Source organism: Thermobia domestica, unplaced genomic scaffold, assembly GCF_964235325.1.
Source record: "Thermobia domestica unplaced genomic scaffold, izTheDome1.hap1.1 HAP1_SCAFFOLD_550, whole genome shotgun sequence".
In the NCBI taxonomy this organism is placed as follows: domain Eukaryota; kingdom Metazoa; phylum Arthropoda; class Insecta; order Zygentoma; family Lepismatidae; genus Thermobia; species Thermobia domestica.
In genome coordinates this window covers 80,741-101,145 of record NW_027656260.1, presented here as the reverse complement: position 1 = coordinate 101,145, position 20,405 = coordinate 80,741, and the positions used below count along the sequence as shown (strand labels likewise).

Below are 20,405 nucleotides of genomic sequence, written 5' to 3'. Positions count from 1 at the left end.
ACTCAGAATGGCTAGCCTGAAAAAGCTATTGCACTATTCATCAAAGGCTAGGGCGTTGGCGACTACACTACACGTGGCCATCCTTTACAATTTATTATCAAAATGACACATGGGTGACTTTATCTTCTTCTCTTCCTTTAACTAAATCCAGAATCAGCGTTGTTTTGAATTCTTTCGTACCGGATATGGGTCATATTACTAGATCATAAACAAGTTCCTTATCTGAAATGCTTCATTCTTGCCACATTTTGCCTTTATTTATACCCTTCTTTTTAGTTACTAATTTGTTAAGTGTATTATGATCACATTTCTTGTATCTGACTAGCGTACTATGCAGTGCTTCTACCCTGTTCTTGGTATTGCTATGATGTAATTAACCCACGATAATTCTTTTACTTCGCAGGCGCAGCGACTAGCGCAGTATGAGCACTATCTACAGTCAATCGTTGACAATACTCGACATGACCACCCAGATGTGGAAGACCTCAACACGGCTAAAGCCAAGGCGAAGCAGGTCAGTATTTTGCTAAATGCTTTTTATAATGTGCGTGTGATGTATGATAATGTATGATAATTGTCAAGTATTGCTGTATGTTTTGGGATTTAGTTGTTCAACTTACGGGGTAAGATTAGGTTCCTCTTGAGCCATGCTTAACCTAATCCTTGGACAAATTATTTTAGGTCTTGAAGGCTAAATGGAAAGTCAGGTAAGGTTTATCTAATCCAAATTCAAGGTCAAGTGTTCATCTATCATATCATTGTGACCTACAACTTCGTTCATCTCAAAGTTATGTATTTATAAGTTCAGGAAAGGGTGATAATTTGTTCTACAGCTACGTATTCATTGGACTTCATACAAACATGTCCTCCTTGTTAATATAGTTGCTACAACCAGTGGCGGATCCAGAAATTGTTTTTGAGGGGGGCTGGAACAAAATAATTTAGAAAAACAGTAGAACTCATTTTTGCTGCTCAAATTTTTAATAGTAATATATAATACACTTGCGTATAGTTAAAAATAGGTTAGTTCATGGAGCCAAAGAAGTGTCGTTACCTGATATACTACTTATCTATTTAAAAGGTTTATTTTATTAATATTCTTACATTGTTCAATGTATCTCATTGTAATATTTTTTTCTTATTTTTTAAAAAAATCCGGGAGATACATAAAAATACATGAAATATTTTGTAACAAAGAATACATATCATAAACTTCACGATAAAACATAACTAAATCAGTTGAGAAAGCTCCAAGAGCACTGCTAGAACGAACTTTCAAAGAAATAATCTTTTCGAAATTTATATGAAACTGTATATTATATTTATTTGATTAAATCCAGTAGATAATACACTTACATAGGTGGAACCTGTGTATTAGGGGATTTATTGAATTAGCTATATTGAACTGTCATTTTTTTTAAATCACCGTATATACACTGAAAATGCAAATATAACCAGTGGCCACTGGTTACTATTTGCTACCAAAATGTTCACCATCCTCTTAGGTATTGATCAACATCGATATCATCTCTCTATGACTTACCGTTCCCGAGATATTGGCCCAAAAACTTCCGATTTCGGGAGATTTAAGGAGCCATATCTCGGGAACCGTAAGTCATAGAGAGATGATATTGTTGTTGATCAATACCTAAGAAGATACCTAAGAAGATGATGGATATTTTTGGCACCAAATAGTAACCGGTGGCCACTGGCCAAACCATTTTTTTTTTTCATGGGAGTTTCGGATATTAGGACATAGTCATTCCTAGTACAGAACGAAAGGTCACAGAATCACCGATGTACTTCGAGACAGTACAGAACTTCTTCAGTTAGCACCACGAAACAAAAGTTCTCCACTTATAGTCTGTGGGTGTCTGTTTACAACTTAGTTCGCGATTTGGCTGTTAAGGCCATCGGCACTCGTAATTGAAAAGACCAGCAGTTAGTGTCCAAAATCAAACACAACAGGAAGTCTCGATCATCCATTTCCGTAATTCAGATGAAAACTTATTTATCGCTTCAGCACAATGCTCAGCATTTTTAGTTGAATGACTTCAAATTCCTCTTGCCCTGATATTTGGGGGTGGAGTGGGAGTCAGCCCCAAAAGCTCCCTTTAAATCCGCTACTGGCTACAACGCGAGCGTATAATGCACGAGATCTCGAGTTCAGTGTTTTTCTTTTTCTAGTGATCAACTCAAAGGTTTGTACTATCCGTAATTGCTGCTGCATTTTAAAATTAGTTTTATAGTTCGATACCACGGAATATTTATTGACCAGTACTGTACATTTCTCAACAATTTAGTTGAATGATTACTACTGATAAAGGGGCAACTGGAAGGGGTTAAGTCGTCGATTTGGGACCATGCCCCCAGGCACCCTTATAGCTCCATCCCTGAGCATGAGATACATACTGATGTGTTTTTCTTTTAAAATTAGTATTTGCCCTATGTTACTTTATATTTTATTTCTCAATCTGTTCTCTTTTATTTCTTTTTTCTTTGCTTTTTTTCTCACTTTGATATTAACCAGTGGCGTCATTTCAGATTTTGCTAGGGGGTGGGGGAAGAGATTGCCCACCGACATAAGCGTTTCACGTTTTTTTAGTAGTATATTGGCATATAATTTATTAAAAAGCATGTGTTTCTCAAACTCAGGGTGACAGGCCTAGTTGTCCCCTGCCCTTCCCAAATGACGTCCCTGATATTAATACACACAGTTTCAGCACCACTGTTTAATCATTCCCTCTATCAAATGATTCTCCTTTTTATCGTTCTGTACATTTTAAAAGCAGGTAGCTCATTTAAATAAAAGCATTCATTTCCTTCAAATTGAGTAACTCGAGTGAAATTTGTACGTGTATTTAAATTACACTCTTTAAACAATGCTTAATGTGTCATTTTACACATATAATACATACCTGATTTTTTTTTTTTAAAAAAAAAGAAAATTTTAATTAACAGAAAATAACATATGTAAATTTGATGTTAGAAACTGTCTTTTGAACTTAACACGTTATTAATACCCGTAACGATTTTCTTCTCAGTTAAAAAAAAAAAAAAAAAAAAAAAAAACGATAAAAGTGTTATTGACTCGAACGTGAAGTCTCATGTGTATAAACGTACTGTATATAATAGCATGACCTTGACAGCATATCTGGAAGAAGAAGTCACGCGATTCTATTTTGTTTCGAGCAAAATTATTTATAGCTGGGTTGAGGAAAACATTGTTGCTATATAACAGCTATGGTCACTGTAAATATGCAGGTAAACTTAAAATAGAAATATTATGAGTGGCAGCGTTGCCAAATTTATGATTAGATAGTGTTTGCTACAATCACGAATATACTCTGATAACAAAGTATACAGTAATAAATAGACATTTTAAAAAAATTTTGTTTGTACTAGTAATAAATGGATTTTAACTTTTCTCCTTCTTCAATTTTTTTTTTTTTTTTTTTTTTTTTTTGTGAATTGAAATTATATTTACATCCCACGATTATCCTCTTTATGCTAAAGAGGACGGATGAATTAATGAAAGTGAATGATTATGAATGGAATGGAAATGTGGGAGGAAACTGGATAAGCCGCGTGGCCGGGGATCGGACCAGGGACTCATCAGACCAGAGATGAGGGCTGTACCACGGAACACCTTGTCCCTTGTTTCGTGAACTGATTGCACTTGTACTTCTCAAAGACAAAATTATGATTAGCGCCTTGACTTTATAATCGGTATATCTGTTGTTTGATTCCTGCCCAGGACTGGCCCTAGGCAATTTGCCGCCCCGTGCAATGACATAATTTGCCGTCCCCCTTTTTCCAGAGCTCCTGAGCTCAAGCTAGTGTTATTTGATGTGTCATACGCCCCCTTTCCATTTAAAAAAATGACTTGAATCCAAAATGGTGGATTTCAAGATGGCGGCCATGAATGACATACATTCCAAAAGTTGCGGTCCCTCATCAAACCTCTGTTCCCATCATCACTTTTTACTTTTCCCGTCGATTTTCAAACTTATGCAGGTGTCCAAGGACTTTTGACTCACCCTGTATTTTAAAAAAAAATCTGTATCAAAATGTGACATAATCAACTGAAGGAAATGACATTTCCTTTTTGTAAAAATTCACTAATTTGCACGCTGCACGAATATAATTATCACATCTAACCAATACTTTGCAAATAAAACAAACTTTTGTTAATTGTTACTTGAATATAAATGGAGTTAATTCTTTAAAAGAAATCAGGGCGATTCACCGCAATATGTCTCGAAAATATCTTTGTTATAACGGAACAACAATGAATTGCCCTCATCCCTTTATAGTTGTATCTATTTTAATCACGGATATACTTGTAGTCAATGTTGTTGAACTCAGAAATGTAGACAAATCTATCGAAATCTATGTCAAATCCGGGTTTTTTGACCCCGGATGAAAGGCGATTCCAGAGAGGAAGACTTCATAACATAAATCTTTAGTTATCTAATGGTAATATTTGTGAAACGCAAAAACATTAGTTCCGAAATCGTTCTACAAACATTGGTTGGACCGGTGCTTTAGTTATTTCCTGTTAAAAAAAATAAGTTTCAGTGTTTGTTTTTGTTAACGTCTAACGAAAGAAGAAAGACACATATGGTTCCGGCTGTTTTGTATTATTAACGCCTTTTTTCAATTAGTTTTTTTTTTTTTTTTTTTGTATTTCTTCATTTAGTGGTTAACAGGAAATTGGATTGCATAACCCTGTGCAGAATGTGTACTTTGGTGTTATTTTTACAAAATTTTTGAACAGTTTGTGGATTTTGGAACGTCTTTTTTTTTTTTTTGTTTGTTTGTTTTAATTATAGGTCGCTGAGGTTAAAATCAAAATACTGACTCAAATATACTGTAAAAACAGGGTGTTAAGTACAGTAATATTATTGCATAAACATAGAGTTGGGGAACACAAGTTCAAGAATCTTACATTTGGGAAACGAGGATAGGAAGATTGCTGGAATTGCCTAAAATTTCATTTCCGAAAATCCATTTAAACTAGTGTCAAACTCAGTGATATATCTCAAGGGACCAAATAGCCACCAGTGTATAATAGTAAGCCACAAGAAAGAAAGAAAAAAAGGATCATACTTTATAATGTATTTAACAAGAGCAAATACATGAAATCTTACTTAATATTGTCATTCTTTCAAAAGTACGCGGTGGCTCAGTGGTAGAGCGTTCACCTCTGGTGCATCCCAGATCGCGCCAAGTGAACTTTATGATGGACAAATACAGTGCGCGTGGGAGGCCCGGGTTCGATTCCCGTCGGGAGCTCATGTGGTTCGGATTCCACGTTAATCAGTAGGTTCACGTCTCATATAGCCTCGCTACTGAACGGAACGTAAAACTCAGTCAACTCAACTCAACAGTGCGTGTGGGCTTTCTCGGGGTTCTTCCGTTTCCTCCCACTTTCTTCAATCTACCATTTCATTCATTTCTCATCACCGTCTCCTTTAGTATAACTGTGGGACAAAGATTTCATTTCATTTTCTTAAAAAAAAAAAAGAAAGAAAAGAAAAGAAAGAACATAAGGAAACCCGGGTAGTAGATGGACACCTGTTGTTTCTTTCCTGACACTTGCATTTTCACTTTTACAACATTTAGGATTGAGATTTATTTATAAATGGATATAAACATTTAGAATTAGAAACAACGTGTTTAAATTTCTAGATGACACTTTATTGCTAATTCACACGTCGACTTTTGCTACTGATAAGTTTTTGACTTCCTTGAGTATTAGACAATGAATAGCAATCAATTAACTAAATTGGTTCTAGTGAGTCAGTAGGAAATGATATATAACTGACACCTGACATAAACACATACAGTATTTAGGTTAAAGATTGACAAATAGAAACAAGAACTTTGTCCAATTCATCATTATTTGATAGTTTTCCTTTTTTGTTTGTTTGTTTTGTCAAAAAAAAAAAAAAGCGTAAACTTATTGTTTTGTTGTACACGTATCATGTGCCAAATTGTTTACGGATATGTCGTCCTGTTGCGAAAAACAGAAACGTTTCCGTTCATTCATGAAAATATTATCTATGACGTAACTGATTTTTACTGATAGAATTACGTACGTTCGATATCAGTGTACTATATACCATGCGTATATGAGTGAATTCTTGTATGTGATTCATTCAGTGTTCAATGTGTTATGCGATGGGTAGATTTGGACATAGGAAAAGACGTAAATTCAAGGTACGCATGTTTTTTTGTTATTATTTCCATAGGTTATTCTTGTTTAGAATTAAATATTTCTAAAGTTTAATTAAGTTGTTCTTAGTCTAGGAAAATTTGAACTTGATAAAGAGAAATCCTGCATTAAAGCTCTTGATGCGAGGAAAATGAATTCCTTACTTAAATTAGTTCATGCAAAAGGGGTTTCTGTCACCAAAATGGCGAAATTGAATTAACTTGGGTACACCTTTATTTCTATGGATAAAGAGCTTCAGTTTCATTGGTCTAAGATTTTATAAACAGATGTCAACTTCGATTATCCTAGGCAACATGGGCTTGAGTCAATGACTGAAGCCCTTTCTGCACGGAGAATTATATTTGTTTTATATGTTAGTGGCAATAGCTATTGATTTCGTCCCATTCGGTTGGTAGACCTGCAACGTCTGGAACCTGGCAAAAGAATGTCATAACACAGTTTTGTGTGTGTGTTTTTTTTTTTTTTAAAAAAAAGAGCAAAAAATAATAACTAAATAAAATTACATGCATACAGGGCTTCATCTATAATTTTCCTGCAAGAAGGGCTTCAGTCGACAGCGAAAACCGCGTTTTTTTTTTTTTTTTTTTTTTTGGGCAATGAGCATAAACATGGTTTTTCTATACAGCATTGAAATAATGTCATTTTTATCTACATGAAAAAATAAATGGTTCATTTTGATTTTAAAATTTCAAAACTGCAATGGTTTACTTATTTTCCTCAAAACTCAGTTTGTTTGACTAAAACCCTTTTTGCATTAACTGATTCACTTGTCTGTCATAGCTGAACGTGTGATTCGAACCATATGAGCTCCCTTCGGTAAAACTTTCATTTGTAGACAGTTGCAGAGTGAGAAGTTTGATATGGTAAAGGTAGGTATGATGTGGTAAAGGTAGGTAATTAAGTCTTGTGTAATTTCTTCACCTAAACCGGTTAACTTCTTACCGACAGAGAGGAGCAATCATGTTCAAAAAAAAAAAAAAAAAAAAAAAAGTTGATGCGATGAAACTTCGCTCTGACACACCTATTCATACATTTTAAATTCGTACTTGAATATTGTTCTTTCCTTTACTGTATTTCTTCCTTCTTTTTAAGTATGTGTGCTAACTTATATACTGCATGTATCTATCTGGTTATTCTGTGCAGACCCCAAAACATGAAGATCAAAGAAGCATGACAATGGAACGGTAAATTTCTAGCGTCCTTGGCCAAGATCGTTTTCGGAGAGCGAAGCTCATCCATCATAATGTGAACAGCTGCTAAGTTAAGTTGAGTGTACCAACAAATTTATTAAGTCGAGGATTCGGCAATTTTCTCCTCCATCCGTACCCCCTCCACTCTGTGATTCTTGCTTTCCTATTAAGAGGGTCATATTTGGTTACAATGTATGTTTGTTGAGTGGTATATGATTTGATGTTAGTAGCTTTTACATATGTTTGCAAACAAGCTTCTCGAGTTGTAGACGAGGACCTTCTGTTTGTTAAGTTATTTAAGATTAGTCAACATCTGGCATTTTTGTTTGTTCGCATGATATACTCATTATATTTTGTTCCGTTGTGTACACATTACATATTACATTTACAGGATGATCCATTTACTTATTTATTTAATTTTGCAGCTGTACATGTATGAAAGTAATGCCTTTTCTTAATTGTTATTGTCTTCTTGTATGGTAACAAGGCTTTTTTTTTCTTGCTAATTGCTATTATTATTATTTCTTGCTGACTTGTACATTGCATTAGAACAGATGTGCAACATTTCCAGTTACTTGTTTGCGAATGATATTTGTGTCATGTAAGAAACGAATGTTAGTTTCGCTAAGAAAACCACACTTTGGGTTTGAATAATACGGGACACTTTTCCATCAGTTACATGTCATAATAAAAGAGTATTCAGTCCAGAGCTTCTCTGTGATAACATATACTTTCTCTTAGGCATTGTGAAGGCACATGTAACGGCATAATAATAATAATAATAATAATAATAATAATAATAATAATAATAATAATAATAATAATAATAATAATAATAATAATAATACGTTATTACTATTACTAGTACTGAACATTTCAAAATTCAGTACTGTGTCTAAAATCGCAGAAAGCGTTAGACAAAAACCATGTCGTATGACCAGTGAGTGGGAAGAAGAGGGGGCAGAAAGAGAGGGGGTATAAGTTCATGAAGGGCGGCAGAAAAACAAGGTTGGAAATCACTGTTCTAGCGGAATGTATTCGAATAGTTAAAGTATGCATGGTCCCGGACTCGCATCACGGTGAAGACAGACTTTCAGGTTGTCCCACCATCTGATGGAGGCAATTGGGAAAAAACAATCTGAATTAGCGACCCCTAGCCAGAAGTCTGTAAACAGTGGAAATGTGCTATTCACATATTGACTTTACCCAACTAAAAAAGCATCTGTCTTCCATGAACCTACATGAACTGTAACGCCAGATAGTTTTAAAAGTGATGAACGATGCAATTTCTCAAAATTTGAAAGATAATTGTGATATATCTGAAATCCAATAGTTTTTTTTTTTTTTTTGTCAATATTAAATACTGTCAAAATATCATCCAATAGAACAAACTATGATTTGCGGGAGTACTATTTATTTTTGGATTAGATGAGCGTGTCTTGGATTCGGCACGTAAGAGAAATCGCCGGTAAAAAGAAAAAAAAAACTATGGCTACATACTTATAATGTATACAAGTATTAGTACATGAATTAAGTTTCTTTTTCAAAAATAAAATTTGGAGCGATAACATTTTAATTTTTATCGATGTATCTTTCCTTAAGAGCCGCCACTGCTTTCAGTATGTACGAATGTGGACAGTTTCAGTATCACTGGTCTGCTGGTGTGCAAGTGACCTGAAATGCTACGTATTTATCTCTGAATAGAATGCAACTACTATAAAGACTTGGGACATGTATAAATAGACCTATGGATGCAAAAGAATTATGATTATATATAGCCTATATCGTGGCAGTTGCTATTGTTATTATATATATTTCACCACTGTTTTCTTTCTTACTTTCTCACGTGACATTGATACCGACAAAGAAGAATTAATTCAAGATAATTCAAGTTCGAGACCATCATCAGGTGAACTATAGGCGGTATAGATGTCATATATTTATATTTTCTGTTTTAAAATTAAGGAGAATGTGGTACTTGAGAAGGGAAGGGGGAAGAAGAGCTGACATACCAGATATGTGAATGACCTCACGTACTCAGTACACATATATACATACAAGGGGCGTACAGAGAAGAAAAGAATTTGTCTTGGGCGTGTATAATCTTTGGGTGAGCCAAGTATTGTTTTAGCATAAGGGAGGTGCCCCATTAGGCCATGGTGAACAATACTTTCTGGACAGCGGAGAGGGGCATACAAATTACTCGAGATTTTTTTTTTTTTTTTTATGTTGATGGAAGGGACAAAGTAATGCAACACATTTTTATTCATAGTATAACATTAAAAATGCTTTCGTATACTTTTGTATTAGAAGTATGCGCCAATGATTCCCCCCCCCCCCTTTAAAATACATATCCATAATCATTTCATTTCTTGTGTTGGCATTGTATCATATCCTAAGGAAAGATACAATGCAGCGTATACTTACCTAATATTTTTATAGTCCAGCATATATTCAACTAAAATTTACGAAACAGCAAGTATACACGGGAAGTACACACGGAATATTTTTGAAAACTGTTAAGTGGAAATGAGAAAAATATAAGAACATGCTACAAGTGTCAGAAGCGTGCGATCTTGCTATTCTGATTATCTTCCATAAGAAGAAAGAACACCTTTTTACATATAAAAGTGGCATTTCAAAGTCTCAGATCGACTTTATATTGGAGAAGACAAAACTAACGTGCAAAGTGTTACAGGTGAGAATCTAACGGACGAACACCGTCTCGTAATAGCCGACATCTGCGTTAAGGAAGAAGTAGGGAGAAGGTGGCAAAATGTTCATGTTAGAGCGAAGTAGTGGAAACTAGATGGGATGAGTGCTGAAAAGATTCGAGAGGAAATGACCACATCACAAGTATACTGGAAATGAAGGAAGAAGAGATGCACGTGGAAGAGGAGTGGACTAGAATATCAGCAGCGCTAAGGAAAACAGCAATGAAAGTTGTGGGCGAAAGCAAAACGAAGAGGTCACATTGATTTTTTTTTTTTTAAAAAAGTGGTGTGGAATAAAGAAGTTCAAGCATTGTGAAGGACGAAAAGGAACGACACAAGAAATGCCAGAACTCTGGGAATTAACAAAACCTGAAGGATTACAGGGAAGTGAAGAAGAACGTTAAAAGGGCAGTTAGTGTAGTAAAAGGCAAGGCTTAAGATGAGTTGTACAATTACCTGAAAACAAATGAGAGAAAATATATTATTTGCAAGCTTTCGAGGGCAAGAGAGAAGTAAAGGAAATATATTTTGAATGTGTGTTGCATCAAGGATGAAGATAACGAGATTCTGACAAGTGATTAAAAAAGCGGTAGAAGGAGTATTTCCAACAATTTCTCAATGAAGAAAATCCGAGGCAATTTTTTAGAAAATCTGCTCATAAATCTGAGACTTGTGCGGCCTGTGACTATGGTAGAGATGGAAAATGCCATGAAAAAAAATGAAAAGTGATAAAATCCCAGGACCAGGTAATTCCCTATCGAGACATGGAAAAGTTTAGATAAGGAAGAAGTGCAGTGGTTTACTCGACTTTTTAATAGGATGTTGAAAACAGGAAAAATAATATGCCCCCCAAATGGAGAAGCAGCTACGTTGTGCCGGCTTTTAAAAGCAAAAGAAATGTGCAAGAATGTGGCAACTACAGGCGAATAAAACTATTGAGTCATGCAATAGAGTTCTAGGAGAGAGTGATAGAAGCAAAATTGAGAGAAGAGACCAAAATAACAGAGAACCCATTTGGTTTCATGCCAGGAAGATGGACAACTGATGAAATATTTGCACTTAGGATGCTAATGGAAAAGAATAGAACATATCAGAAAGATCTCTATATAGTTTTCATAAAGTGTATTAGGAAATAGTGAGTGTCACGGGATCTTTTTTTAGTGGGCACTGAAGAAAAGTGTGTTCCGAACACATACATACGTATAATTCAATATATGTATGGTGAATGTTGAACAGGAGTGAAGAAGAGTGCGTGTGGAATAACAGAATAGTTCAGAGTTAAAGTGAGACTTCATCAGGGATCTAATCTTACCCATGCCTTTCTACAGTTGTGTTGGACGAGCTTAGAAAGGATATCCAAGACTTAGCACCTTGGAATATGCTATTTACAAACGACATCGTGCTGATGAGTGAGACCAAGATATCCTGCAAGAGAAATTAGGTATCTGGAGAGCAAAGAGTTTAGAATTAGTAAAACCAAGACAGAATATTTTACATTGACCATTCAGTAAAACTATAATCGAAAGTACAAACGAATATGACTAGACGAAAAAGAGGTGATAATGACAAAGAAATTTAAGTACTTGGGATCAATACTACAGAAAAATACAGTAGATGAAAATGTAAACAGAAGAATTAGCATCGGTTGGACAAAATGGAGAGAAGTGAAGAGGACTATTGTGTGACCGTAGGGTACTAATGTATCTTAAAGAAAAGTTTACAAAACAGTGGTGAGACCTGCCATATTATACAAAGTTGATTGTTAGACGACGAAGAAGAGCGAGGAACAGAAATTGCATGTTACTGAGATCAAGATGCCGCGGTTGATGTGTGGAATGATGTGGAAGGACAAAATTAAGAATGAAATGGTTGGAGGAAAAGTAAAGTTGAGACCAGTATCAGAAAATATTGCAGGAAGGTAGACTGCGATGGTTTGGACGTGTAACACAAAGGTCTTCGGAATACGTAGCTCACCGAGTGGGTGCTGTAGAAATGGATGGGAAACGAACACGAGGCCGACCAAAGAAGAAAGGAAGATTGTAGTTAGAAGGATATGGTGCAGCGCAGTGTCACAGAGGATATGCAACAAGATAGAAACAGGTGGAGGACAGGAGCAAAGTCGACCTCAGCTAATTGGGAAAAAAGGTTTTGAAGAAGAATACCTACCAAAAATCCTAGCATTATATCATCGTTGATTATAAGTGTAACTTGGGGTATTGCCCTCTCAATATTTCATACATTTTACTCAGTAGCAGGTTTAAGGTAAATCACGTCGTTAAAAACTCAAATTTTATTGCTACAAGGTAAGGGAAGAAAGCCTCATATAGCTCCAGAAAAGTGTATGTACGCAAAAATTAGTATATTAGGTATCCTTTCTTCCGATGTAATTTTCCAAGAGCCACCCACCACTGTTCTTACCGTATTTTATGGAACTTATTTTCTCCGTATGTCCGTATATGTTTAAATAAGATTTCGCAATCTACATTTCACTCTTTTACTCACAGTACAATCTTCCCAAAATTTTGAGAGTGTGTACCTTGAATGGTAATACAGTATTTCATTCATTTCCATCAGACTGCAAGCGTTAGGTATGCAAAATTAAGCTTTTGTATGAAAATACTGTTAACTTGTCTCTAGTTAGAAGTATGAAGCGTGAACATGAAATAAAAGCAAGGATAGGAATGGCGAAAGAAGCCTTTAGGAGAAAGAAAATACTATTTTGTGGGACCTTGAATAAAGAGTTGAAAAAAGACTCATAAAATGCTTCGTGTGGAGAGTATTGTGCTGTATGGGTCAGAAACATGAACATTAAGCTAAAAATTATGAAAATCGACTGGAAGCTTTCTAAATGTGGTTGTGGAGAAGAATGGAAAGAATTAGCTGGGTTCAGCAGAAAACGAATGAAAAGATGTTAGAAATGGTGGGGGAGCAAAGAACAATTTTAGATATTATTAAAAACACCAAGAGAAACTGGTTAGGACATTGGGTAAGGAGGAGGAAAGTGCTAATAGGTATGGTGGCAGGAAGAGAGGTAGAGGGCGAAGGAGACTACAATTAATGGATGATATCAAAACAGAAAAAGAAAAATTACGTGAAAACGAAGAGATTAGCTGAAGACCGTGAAGCATGGGAGCTTCTCAGTTGCAGCAAGTGACCTGCCAATAATGGCAGAATACCTATAATGATGATGATTATGTCTAATTTACTAACATTAGAGAATATACAGTTAATTATGAAAATAATAAAAAACACTCATGTAATGCAACAATAATGTTATTGTGAGTTAGTAACACTGAACATTCGTGCACTGCGACTGCAATGTTGGGTGATAGTGAGTAGTACGCGAAGCTGTGTAGTTCTATTTCGTGTGTGCAATATTGCAAGTGCAAAATGGGATAGTTCTTCGGTTTCCAGAGTCTAAATTGTATGTACGCGGTTAGTTACAAGTGTAACCAATGCTGCCAGTGTGTTAAATACATTGAAAATAACAGTGTTCAAGGTGTACAGAATTTGTGGCAAAGTATCACCAGTGAAGAGGACCTGGTTCTATCCCAAATCATGTGAATCTATTGTCTGTGAGATCTGTCATTTTCTCTAACATTCTCATTCGACCAATTCTTTCAAGAGCCTAAACTTCCATTTATCACCCGTTTCCTTTACCCTCCTGCGAATAATCGTGCGATGCTAAACCAAATATTTAATTTCATTTTATTCGCCTGCCTTCATTCGCTGATTCTTACTCACGCCCATTCTTTCTAGTAGATTATGAAAGAAATCCTGTCGTCCAAGAATATCTACTAAAATAGAAAATCCTTGATGACATAAGTGATTTTAAGGCATTAGGAGACAATTTTATGCAGTATATAGCAACTCCATTACTCGATGGTTTAAAAATTCTTTATCTGAACACTAAGGTGCATCGAAAAAAACTTTTTTTCGAAATTCGGTTACGGCTAGTGCGGATTTTTGGCCAAATGGCATCAATAAAACGTATAAAAAATTTCAACTCGATCAGACAACTCCTTCTGCTGCCGAGTAGAGCCCAAATATTAGAAAAATCAACAAAAGATTCACTTTTCAACTGATTTTCCAAAAAATATTTTTTAAATATTTCCTATATTTTTCGGTCTTTTAAATTATTGAAATAGCATTGAAAAGGAGAAATAAATACATAAAACAAATTTATTACGGTTATTTCTGTACACCATAAGCATAAAAACCTAGTTAATTATTTGTAAAAATGCACTGATTTTCTGCGTATCGTACAATTAAATTTTAATATAAAATTATTGAAGTCTCTTGAATAACGAAGAAAACACTTTAGTGATAAATTCTAAGAGCAGTAATAGTATAAATAATTTGCTCTTAATGCCGTATGCATCTGCTTATCACACTAGATCACCTGCCGCCCACCTCTTCCCGAACGCCTCTTCTCTTGTACTTGCCCAGCTGAAAGGATCGGTCTTATCAGTCGCCAGTAGTCAACCAGCTGTGTCGAACGTGATTGTCGCTGCTTGAGTTATTTATTAGTGCTGTAGGAAATTTTAACTAAACAATTTGTTTTCGTGTGAAGTGCAGTATGTAGAAGTGAGAACAGTGTTTCAGTTGTGTTAAGTACTTTTTATTAGGAAGAGAGTGACAGATACGCTGACGTTATGGCATCGACAAGTTTGTTACGGTCTGACGTTAGAAATAGTATTATTGGGACACCCAAGGAATTGGGTAGAACACAGCTACCAACCGTTGAAATGTATTGAGACAATATTTATGGGAGCGAGAAGAAAAAATGAGAATTTCGGGATCCCGGAAAGAGCCTTCAACAAAGGGTTTATCTTCTATCGTCGCCAGGAAGATTGTAGAAAATTGAGATTACGCCTCAATCTTGTGGTTCTTTGATCTAGAAGAAAAGGCGCCTCTAGCACTGGTACTTTTCTTCCTTTTTCGCAGTTGCAGGCAAGAGGATCGGAACACTTACAAAAGGCTATATCAAATGAAATATTTTTGGCAGGCTGTTGAAAATCAGCAATTCGTTTCGGAGAAGTTTGGAAACCGGACTTTGCTGAGTTTTGCAAGTCACGGACAATATTATGATACTTCAATACCATTGCAACAATCCTTCTGACACTGAAAATTGCTTCGCCGCTGATTGAGGCGTAATCTCAATTTTCTACAATCTTCCTGGCGACGATAGAAGATAAACCCTTTGTTGAAGGCTCTTTCCGGGATCCCGAAATTCTCATTTTTTCTTCTCGCTCCCATAGGTATTGTCTCAATACATTTCAACGGTTGGTAGCTGTGTTCTACCCAATTCCTTGGCTGTCCCAATAATACTATTTCTAACGTCAGACCGTAACAAACTTGTCGATGTCATAACGTCAGCGTATCTGTCACTCTCTTCCTAATAAAAAGTACTTAACACAACTGAAACACTGTTCTCACTTCTACATACTGCACTTCACACGAAAACAAATTGTTTAGTTAAAATTTCCTACAGCACTAATAAATAATTCAAGCAGCGACAATCACGTTCGACACAGCTGGTTGACTACTGGCGACTGATAAGACCGATCCTTTCAGCTGGGCAAGTACAAGAGAAGAGGCGTTCGGGAAGAGGTGGGCGGCAGGTGATCTAGTGTGATAAGCAGATGCATACGGCATTGGGAGCAAATTATTACTATTACTGCTCTTAGAATTTATCACTAAAGTGTTTTCTTCGTTATTCAAGAGACTTCAATAATTTTATATTAAAATTTAATTGTACGATACGCCAGAAAATCAGTGCATTTTTACAAATAATTAACTAGGTTTTTATGCTTATGGTGTACAGAAATAACCGTAATAAATTTGTTTTATGTATTTATTTCTCCTTTTCAATGCTATTTCAATAATTTAAAAGACCGAAAAATATAGGAAATATTTAAAAAATATTTTTTGGAAAATCAGTTGAAAAGTGAATCTTTTGTTGATTTTTCTAATATTTGGGCTCTACTCGGCAGCAGAAGGAGTTGTCTGATCGAGTTGAAATTTTTTATACGTTTTATTGATGCCATTTGGCCAAAAATCCGCACTAGCCGTAACCGGATTTCGATAAAAGGTTTTTTCGATACACCCTACTGAACACCCAATACAATGTATAACAGTAATAGCGTTGCAATAAACAATCAATGTTGCAAGCGACAGGAAAAAAAATACCTCAAGTTTAGAAATAAATTATCTGAAAACTTGTAAACTAAAATACATAAACTAAAAGACATAAACTAAAAGAACATCGAATAATATTTGGTTATTAGATTTGCTTTGTGAATAAAGTTGAATGACGATTCTCTTACATTAAACAAAGACTATTTGTACTTGTGTCCATATTACAAATTTTATGTAAGCACAGAGAATAAAAGAAAAAGAGAGACTTGAAAACAAAAGACTGCAGTACTGCGAATATTCATATGGATATGATTTGTGTGGATTGGATCGTAATGCAAGGTCTATTTAGAAAAGAATAGTTCTTGTTGACCAATAAACGTTTGTTGAAGTACACTAAAAGTTAACATAATTGTGATGTCATACTATTGTTTGAGGCTATGCAGAACGTATGAAGACTGATAAAGAAAGAAGGAAAGAAAAAAAACATAGTTTGTATGCTTCTTACTTTTGTCCCCGTGATAGATAATAAAAAAAGATTTTTTTTCCAAAGGAAACGTTTCGCGTTTACTGGTTTGCGTTCGCTAGTGAGATACGACGAAACGAAACGCCTTGGATAGTGTGATTTGTGTGAGTGTGTGTGTCGTTTGTGTTATCTCTATGAGGTAGCAATGAAGTGTAGTGTAGTTTGTTGATAAAAAAAATTCTGTTTAGTTCTCTAGTGAAGTTCTCTTTAGTGAGTTTCTTTAAAATATATAGAGTATAGTGATTTTGTAAAAATAAATTCAAATTCGGGAGTAATATGAAGCACAAAATAGTTATACAGCCCACTCCGAAGCGAAGAAATTCTCATTCTACCATTAAAAGACGAAATACAGCAACGGAAAAGATGTTGAAAGATGTGTATCCATCAGATTTGTGGGTTCCAGTTATTAATGCCGTGTGTGTAATTCAACAACCTCTCCTAGATCAAGAATCTTTAATAGACGTAAGTTATTATTATTATTATTATTATTATTATTATTATTATTTAAACTATACTGGCCATTTAATCAAGTAATTTGCGTCAAACTGTCTGTGTATATACTGCACCTAGTACGTATCACAGTTTCTCTGGTGGGCAAACTCTTGTAGATGTGTGTAAGATTATTATTTTTTTTTTACTAGTGTCCTCTCCCTTATTTCACACTATGTTATTTTATCAATCATCATTACGTTTATAGCAGACGCAGTAACTCACTGGTAGAAAAGCTACACGTGAGAAGGGTTCTTGGTTCAATTTCAAGTTATGCGAGTTGTGGTGTCTATAGGTTTTTTTTTGGGGGGGGGGGCAATGCTTCAATTTTTCCACCCGTTTCATTGTACCAATTCTTTCCTAAGCGTCGTTTTATCAAACAGGGTTTTAAAAATCAAATCTTTGAGTTTTACGTTCCACGATTATGTCGGGTAGGCTAAAGGAGACGGTGATGAGAAATGAATGAAATGGTGGAATAAAGAAAGTGGGAGGAAACGGGAGAAACCCGAGGAAACCCATGCACATGGTGTTTGTCCACCACAGTTTTCACTTGGCGCGAGCTGGGATCAACCAGGGACCACATGCATCAGAGGCGAATGCCCTACCAACTGAGCCACCGCGGCCCAAAACAGGGTTTTAAGATCAAGATTTAAGTTAACTGCTTTATCCATTTATTGGACACGTTGTACTGATAAATTTGTGAGTTTCTCGTTTCTGTTTTTATCAACACTGCGACGGCTGTGAACGAAGTGATAACGTGTTCGACTCAAGAGTCCTTGTTCGATTCTAGTTGTTGATTATCCTTATTATTATTGTTTGTTTCCTTTGTCACGCCTATTAAAGTTTATACTGGAGATCCTGCCTATAAGTAGCTAAAGATTATGAGTAACATTTTCGAATCAATACTTGAATCTGTAGCATTTACCGTTAGATTAACAAACACCACACAAACACATGCAACACTTACACGGTGTTATTTATTCTATCGTCTTCCTCCTGTTGCTCTTCTGGCGAATTTCGATTGACAATTCTGTAACTTAAAGTAGATTCTGACTTCGTAAACGGTTAAGTGAGTTACTTTCTCGAATCGCGGCCCATTGTTGTAAACACTTTCATCCATGTCTTGTAATTACTATTTTCATACCACAGATACAGACTCCTTTAACTTTTTGCCGTTGTTTCTTTCTTTTTTCTCTCTCTTCTTTTTTTAAGTTTACATACGTACATTGCTTATATACTCTATAGTACACTGTAGCCTGGAGCTACATGAGGTAATCAAAACCAAGATTAAACGTATTAAAAATAAGAGCGATTCAGCTAAAAATGTTTATTTGGAATCCCACAATATGTGTGTGAACTTGGGCAGGGATTTCTTTGAATTCGCCATTTGTTGTTGTTGCCTTTATTATAGGTATTCTCCCAACATGACAGGCCACTTGCTACAATTGAGAAGCTTTCATAGTCCACGGTTTTCCACTAACCTCTTCGTTTTTACGTATGATTTTTCTGTTTTGATATCGTCCAATAAACTGTTCCTTTTTAGCCAATGTCCCAACCAATTTCTCTTCCTTTTATTAATAATATCGAAAATTGTTCTTTTCTCCCCCACCATTTCTAATATCCTCTCATTCGTTTTCCGTTAGACCCAGCTAATTTCCTCCTTTCTTCTCCACACCTACATTTCGAAAGCTTCTAGTCGTTTTTCATCATTTTTGCGTAATGTTCATGTGTCTGCCCCATACAGTACAATACTCCACACGAAGCATTTTATGAGTCTTTCTCAACTCCTTATTCCAAGTCCCACAAGATAGACTTATCTTCCTCCTAAAGGCTTCGTTCACCATTCCTATCCTTGCTTTCATTTTATGTTCGTACTTCACATTATCACTAATAATACTATCCAGAAATCGAAAACTAGTCATATGTTCTATTTTCTTCCCTCTTACTTCTATATTATTTCGCATTAGTTACGCTTCGTTCCAGTCACCATGCTATTGCTTTTATCTTTCTAACATGCTATTGAGTTTCTTTTCAGATTTCTCAACAAGCACCATATCATCTATAAATCGTATATAGAATTACGATATAGCAAGGTAAAAAAGGATATACAACAAAATTTGACTTTTGTTGCCAATAGGGAAAAATATTAAAAAAAAAAAAAAAAAACTTGCGTAGGAGCCTGTTTTACCGTATACTAAATAACTAAAGGCACGACAATATGTTAAATAATTACTTTACGCGAGCAGAAAATAACTTTTAAAAAATCACTGAATTATCGTACATTTTTGAAGAAAGAAAATCTTGACTGTCAGTTTTTTGTACTGTCTTTGTTTGTCTTCCTTTCAGTGAAAAACATTATTTTAATAATTTTGCATTTGTTATTATTCATTGACTCTTCAAAACTGAGCAAAATGCGTTGTCCGGACAGCAGTATATTGTACAAATATGCGTAATCATTTTGCTTACTACAGAAATCAGTACGGAGCATACGTTATCGTATGCTACATAGACACTGCCCTTAGATGTTACATCATGCCGTTGGAGGATGTCTGATATCTAACAGACTTCCTTATATTACATAGATATATGCATGTTACCTTCGTCAGCTATGTGTTGTATATGTTCATTTGTATGTGAGATCCTGATCGCCTATATTGTTTCATACCTGAAGTACGTATAGATGTAATACTTATACAAAAAGTATTATACAATATGCGTTTTCAGTTATACGTTTGCTGTACGTTAAGTTAAAAAAACTACAGGAATTACAAATGTAACATGCGGTTTTACGTTAGCCACATACATTTTTTCTCGGTTTATATTATTAAATAAAGGTTTACTCAAGAATCCAAACAGAATTCAGATTCCCAATTAATAACAGTTTCCGTCCTTAATGACTTCGTTATTACACACTGGTATGAATGTAATAGTTACCATTAGAAATAATAATAACTTTCGGTATTGATAATATGTTAAAAGTAAATAAAGGGAAAATAGATCTTACGTCATTCCCTTTGCTCTGAATCAACTGTGCTTCCGCGTCACGCATTGTCATTTAAAGATGTTTACATTGAAACATAGATAATTTTTTAACATTATTTTCATGC

At 35.2% G+C, this 20,405-nt stretch overlaps 1 protein-coding gene across 1 annotated transcript in view; it reads left to right on the top strand.

The window, feature by feature from the left end:
• Window positions 1-380: 380 nt before the first annotated feature.
• Window positions 381-20,405, top strand: part of LOC145677028 (rho GTPase-activating protein 20-like) — a gene marked incomplete at its 3' end in the record, with an annotated part of 100,505 nt that continues 80,480 nt past the window's right edge. The window contains 1 exon segment of the mRNA XM_081747735.1: window positions 381-514.